Below are 7,330 nucleotides of genomic sequence, written 5' to 3'. Positions count from 1 at the left end.
CGTTACTGAGCCGTTTTTGAATAAGCACTGCAGGGTAGACTTTGCACAACTGACAACAAATATTTCATGCTGAACAATTTCAGACTTATAACTGTTATCTCTAGAAATTCTTACTAGATCGTAAGAAGCCAGCGGGCATCTTCTATTCATTAAACAAGAGGGGTAAGAAAGACTGGAGTCATTTCCCACATAGATCACAACAGAATACAAACAGACTGAGGTTCACACCTGCTGCTCTCCTAGATGGATTTTGGATTTGAGCAACGTGGCCATGAGACTACTATGAAGAAGTGCAGTGATTCTATTATTCCTTTAGCAGAAGCAAATTTTCAAAAGTTGGAAGTATGCAACCCAGGCTGACAGTACTCTTAAACCAAGCTCAGTTATGCACATTATTGCCCTTATTACCATGTTATTAATTAAGGAGAAAAATAGGAAAACCCAGTTGAATATGCAATTATAAAATGCCTGTAAGTGCAGCGAGGCTCACTATTTCACAAAATAGATTTCAGCTGCTGCACGTACCATTAATGGGCCACAAGCCCATTGAAAAACTTGGTCAGACAAAGCAGTATTAGACTGGTAACAAAGATCCTGGCGACTCAGCCAACAAACACAGTTAGGACTTAATTGCAAAGAAAGGACCTTCTGCTAAGTTTACAGGCCCACTGCTACAGACAGATAGCTTCTAGCATTGTTTGCAACTACTCAGCTGAAAGAAAGAAATCAATCCCTTCTACAATAGATAAAGCAGTCACCAACATCAGAAACACAGTGGCTACTGGAGGTTTTGAGCATCACCTCCTTGAAGACTCTTGCTTGAACTTTGTATCGAGAATAATCCCAGCATACTTGAGGCAAAGCATTGATAGATCATGTATACGAGATGTTAATAGCATCAAATCTTACCTTGTATTCCTTATTGTCTTGATCCTTCAAGGAGTGCATTTGAAGTCCAGGGCTCCTTTCCAGAAGTAATTTTATGGATGAAGATACCTGATTGCAGCTTACTTGCTCACTACTGAATGCACTTTAAGTGGAAGCACACAGATGCCAAGAGTAGATTCGTTACAAGCCAGTCATCAGGTGGTGTCTGACAGGAACCTGGCTGGCTGTTAAGAAACACCTAATATAAGCACTGGTGGGTAACTAATATGCTGGCTTCTATGGCACTATGTAACCTCCTGGCTGCATCGGTGCTGGCTGGCTTACCTTTGCAGACTTAGAGAACCCAGGGGACTCTCTATCAGTAGCACATAAACTGAGTCTGCTGAACTGAAAGATTGTTGTTAACCTTCAGCATAGTCTCTGAACAGCATAGAACAAATAGCCAATGCTCAAAAATCAGCTTCTGTTGCTCGAAACCACCTTCTTTTCCCTTGCTTTGTTGCTCTACAGCCACATAGCTACTAATACTTCATGTGCCCTAGAGCACAAAAATTACACTCAGCACTAATGAGCATGGAAAACAAGAAGGTGCTCTTAGCTCGGCCTTCGCCCCTCAGGTCCACATCTCCTTGTTATCATGGGCTTACAGGCAGGAGTGAGCTGGCAAGCCTCAGAAGTAAATCAGAGTTAGCTGTTACAAAACAAATCTAAAAACATGATTAGGCTCAGTCACTACCATCCACCAGCAACATTCACCATTTCCTAAGTTAATTAGAACACTGATTACAGGTGCTTTAATAGCACAGCTGTGGATTTAGGCATGCTCACTGTTAGTGGGGCTAAAAGGAAGAGAATGGCTGGGGGTTACTCCGTTTTCCTTCAGATAAAGTGGGTTTTTTTTTGTTTTTTTTTTTCAGGAAGGAGACAAAATTGGTATGCTAGGCCATGTCAGGCTTCTGGAAAATAAATGATTGCTATGAGTCTGCAGAGGTTGATGAGTGGCTTTTTTTTTTTTTTTTTTTTAAGGGGAAAGATGACTATCACAGAATAGGTTTTGGTTGGGTTGGGCAGGGAGAATTAGTGTCCTGCTAGTTAGTGTGTTTTTAACAAAGTGAAAATAGCCCATTGACTAAGAAAAAACTAACACCGGGAAGGGAAAAGTACTTTTCCTCAAAGTGTTTGTTAGCAATTACCTAATTTCAAGGGCCAACTCATGCTTTGGCGGAGAGAAGCTGAAGGTCACAGTTACCCTCAGATTTGTCTACCGCTGGATGACACACAGTGCCAACTGGATCTGCTTCTAGAACGGACAGGTAATCATATTTCTGTTGAATTAGCCAGCACACATGGTAGTGCTCTTCCTGTCCTTCCACTAGCTGTTGAAGGACAGATGACACCTGCCCTGGCACAGAGCTGCTCGGTGCAGAGTTAAGAGCAAATTTACAGCTTGTCACTGCTGCGTGTCATGTAGCTGCAGCAATTCTGTCTGGCACACAGTTCAAAAGCCAGATTTACTGTATCGCTGTATTCTGACCCAAGGCATCAACTAAAGACTGGAATATATCTTTGTTTTAGAGATAAAACTCTAGTAGAAATCACTGAGGTCTTCCAGCTGTCCTTCAGCAAAATCAGGAGAAATCTGAGTTGTTATAGCTGAAATTTACAAGGGAAAAGACAAAATCCTCCAAAACCAGCAGGCAAACAGAAGTGCGCTTAGAGTGTAACAATCAGTTGGGAATTATTAGTTTCCATATAGCTTCTTGATGATGAAGAGGGTACAAAGACAACTGGGGCGAGATTGAGGGCTTGGGAACAGATATCCTAGGGGGTTCTTTGAAATCAGAAGGAATTTCACGTATCAGATTTGGAAGAGCCAGTACTGTTCAGATTTGAAAAGACAGAACAGTGCATCTAGTCCTAGCTTTGCTGGCCCTACAGTAATTCAACTAAATCACCAAATCAAGGGCAGACATACAGAGAAGTAACCAGTAGGTTAATTGGTGCAATACTGAATGAATTGTAACTGCATCAGTGGTGTTTTGACTTCATCAAATTCTGCTTGACTTGACAGAAGACAAATTTTGGCATTTCCTGTAGCCCCTGTTCTCAGGGGATACAGACACGCTGTAGAGCTAAGGAAAATCTAGCCTACACCTGAATGAAATTTCCTGAGTGCGGGACTACAGCTGGATTGTTAAAAGAACCCATGCTAAATCCTTAGGGGAAAAAAAAAAAAAAGGCAAAGTATGCAACTGCTTCCCTCTGCCCAGTTTACCCATCTGTCGTGGGGAGTTTGCAGCACGCTTTGACTTCAGTAGCTAACAAGCCTTCAGGCACACTAAACACTTCTGTGCTTGTTCAGTCCCAGACTCACAAGCCAGCGTGGAGTGGTGGTCAGATCAATATTCACGGGAGAAAATCTTGTATGAAAGGTCAAATTATATTCTGTACACACTGCCATTACTTGTTTTGCAGTAAGACTGCACAACTCTTGGAAAGGGGGTTGCAGACATGAGATAATAATCACAACCTAAAGAGCGTGGGGGACTTGGGGGAAGTTTAGCACATCCCCTTCCACTTTTCAAGGGCAGAAATGCTCAACAGCTGCATCTCAGAAAGAATTGTTCGAAATTGTAAGCCGTAAGCAGTCTGTGTAGGAACGTCTTGGGAAAGTGATGAACTTTAACCTTCCTGGGATAAAAATGTTAACGTAAGTGTGAAAGGGAAAGCTTTCAATGCACTGATAGACATGAGAAACGCTTTGTCTTTAGAGAAGGGCTGCACAGCCCTCCCTGTGTCTGAACCATTGTGAGGAAGGGAGACATGAGTGACAGTGACTTTGTTCCACTAAGTGGCATCTAAAGGTTTTACTGCGGTCACTGCTCAATTCAGGGATTCAAAACCAAAGAGATGCCACATTCTAGAGATAGAAGGGAACTTGAGAAATGCATCCTCCCTGCTCTGCAGGGTCCTGTACTAGTTTTCTGCTCGTTTAAAAAACAAAACAAAACAAAACAGAAAAGAAAATATGGATCACTTATCAGCATAGGACCTAAATTTATCTTTGCTCTGTGTCCTGTGTCCTCAGTGCACTATCACATGATGCCAACACCTTTGTTCACCACCCATGTGTACCAGCATTGCCAGGTTATAACAATGGCTTTCAAGCTTTTAAAATTGACCTTTTATTCCAAGTGCAAGAGTGCTGGACTCTTAGCAACAAGTGTTACACCCAGGAATGGAGCGTTTTCCAAACCTTGGAAGTGCCTTCCGGGAACAGCAATGTCCAGTTCCTCTGTAGAACCTCCTGGGAAACAGTCATGCCTATATCCTGTTTGGATCTACAGATCTACACAGGGAAATCCTTACTAAAGATGGTTCACCTTTCTCCTGCAACTGAGAGCATTTGATAGCTATCCCTCTTCACTCGATTCACCAGCAGCCTCATTCAGTAAGGAGCATTATGCAATATCTTACTGAAGTTTTGTTTAGGTGCAAGAAACATTTCAGAATTTTGCTTGAAAGCAGTTTTTCAGATGACTCCTGCTTTTGCATGCAAGGAATCACAGATGCTCCTAAGCACCTCAAACATCAGTTTGTGGTTTGCTTAAGCACTCGATTTGTGTCAAGGAAATTAATTCTGGTTCTTCAGTCACAGCCTGATGCTAGCAAAGGTCTGACATCAGTTCATCTCTGGAATGATGCAGAAGCCCATCTGGGCTGCTGCCCAAAGCACTACACATCCAAGATGAAAGCAAAGCTGTCCCTTCTCCAGAGCGTTGAGGGGAATAGATCTGTGACCCCACACTGCTGTAGCTCCTTCTAGTGACAAATAGCCCAGGATTAAGCCTTACTTTTGAGCAGTAAACCTCGTGACATGCTGCAGAGAAGGACGCATGTTGCAGGATTACTTTGGCTTTTGTTTTCCCCTGCACATAGACTTTTCACCAGGAAGTAGGAGAGAAAGACAGAATTTGTACCTGCTGATTCAATCCAGCTCCAGAGGGAACCAATCAGAAGACAGATCAGCAAGGAAAAAATTAGCAAGATGAATTTTTGAAAGGGGATTTGTAATTCTAAATCAGCTTATTATATGTATAAGAGGCACTTGCTCCAATCACAGTGGCAGCAAGGAGCAAATTCAAAAAAGATAATTTGGAGGTTCAAGTAGCAGACTGCTAAACACAGCATTCATACAAGTATGCACATATGCTGCAGGATACAATGCATGGGAAAACCCAAGACCCACTGCACTTAGAGACTTCTATTGCATTTCAGTGGGATTTATCTCAGACCTAAGATTCAGCCAGTTACAAGGTGCACTATTTCTGCACTGCAGAGGCTATCATTACAACTGTTATCACATGTAGTGTCTCAAGTGTCATCTAAAACTCCAAGTACAAAAAATTAAAAATCAAAAGCTGTCATCTTCCTGCCACCAAGACAGGCATTTTACTAGCTTTATTGAACTGCACCCAGACTATTTCCCTGCTTAATAAAACAAATCCATACCTGACCACACCATAGCAGACCACACTTGAATGCAGCTCATTCTCATGAGCCTTATATTAGACTTCTGGAAATAAAGCATGGGACTTGCATTGCAGTTCATGTCACAGTTATTCTAACAGCAGCAAGAGAAAATATCTGATTTGAAGAAAATATCCTTTTCTAACCATGTGTTAAAGAGCCCTGGATCAGGTGAGGTTCACCACTGTAGGCAATCTCCATGCTTGCGTGCTCCACATAGCATATATGTGTTCAGTCATTCCTCAAATAATTCCTAGTGCAGCCTGCACAGGGACCTCATTGTCTCTCCAGTAGAAAGCACCCGATGCAGTTGGTTTGGATTAGTGACCATTTCAGCTGTGCAGCTAGGGTGAAGAAAACACATTGCTATTTGGAATCAAAAATTGAAGTTCCATCAAGCAACACAGATGTACCCACCCCCCTTAACAACAAGACAAACCTTTTGCTCTCTGAATCAATATGGGTAGTATTAGTAGCTTCACTGGCTGAAGCAGCATTAAGAATAGTAGATGCTGAAAAGTGGCTAGACTCCATAAATAATATTACCTGTATTTGACAGTGCAATGAAACATGAAAACGTAATTCACGCACTAAAGTGTAATCAGTCCTACAGAGCTTCCATCAAGTCTATCAACAGGGTACCACAAGTCATTTGTTGGTTCTGTATTTCCTATGCTGTAATATCTCACCATTACAGATCTGATTTCTGTTAGACACTGTACTACAGATAAGGCAGATACAGGGATAGGAACATCCTACACATTGTGCATTCAAAATCATGAGGCCTGCTCCAAAGATAATGGTGAATACTGGTGATACAGCAGTAGGGGTTGAACCCTCCCCCCCGAATTCCATCAGCTTTGGTTGTTGTGGGACAGATGGCAGCAGAGGGGCACTCTGACAAAATGGCACCCGACATGGAAGTGTGGATGGAGCAAAGGGGTGGAATTGAATCCTTCTGTGGGGAAAAGTGGCACTCAGTGACATTCATTGGTTCTTGACAAACGTTTATGAAGACCAAACAGTGGATGTGAGCACAGTGAGGCGGTGGGTGCTGCATTTCAACAGTGGTGACAGCAGGTCACCGCCGCCGGTGCAGATTTTTATGAGCACAGTTTGCAAGGTACTGTTCATCACTGCCAAAAATGCACAGCTAAGGGGAGCAAGGATGTTGGAAAGTAGCGTCTTGTAGCTGAGAATTCGCTCTATCAAATAGTGTTACTGCACTCATTGTAGCTGTTGTCATTTCCACAGAAATAAAAAAAAGGCATTACTTTTTGGAGCAACCTATATATTTAAGTACACAGAAGAAACTTTTTGAGAGCAGTCAATATAACTACATCTAAAAGTTAAAAAAAATGTGACATGTACAGCTAATCAAGAGGAATTGCTAGAATGCTGAACTTCAAAAGTACTAAAACATGTTGATGCTGTGCCTAGAAGATGAAAGGAAAAAGAAGTTAATCAGTGATAGTAAAATTGAAGGAGAAATTAAGAATTCAGGTGTAGAATGTTAATGAGAATGGTGCTCATACCTCAGTTTCAAGTATGTAAGCTAGCTAAGGCATGCAGGAAAAAGATAAGTGAAAACAAAGAATCACAGTGCAGACCAGAGATACTGAGCCAGTCAAATGTGGCTCAGCTCCAACAGAGACTACACTACAAACTACAACACTACTGAGGAAACCAAACTAGCTGGAATTAGAAGCAGTGGACTACCCCTGGTGTTAATTGAGTATAGGCTAATTTATGGTATTTTTCTCAGTAATATTAAGTAGCCCCTACTAAACTGGTATGAGCCACACTAGCAGTTGTCTTTGGTACTTGTTTTGAACTAGCTAGTGGAGCTAACACTGCAGACTGAAGTCCTAAACTAAACAGGATTCAACAGAAACAACTAGAAAAATTAGCA

The sequence above is a fragment of the Numida meleagris genome, chromosome 9 (assembly GCF_002078875.1).
Source record: "Numida meleagris isolate 19003 breed g44 Domestic line chromosome 9, NumMel1.0, whole genome shotgun sequence".
Lineage (NCBI taxonomy): Eukaryota > Metazoa > Chordata > Aves > Galliformes > Numididae > Numida > Numida meleagris.
This window is presented reverse-complemented; position numbering follows the sequence as displayed.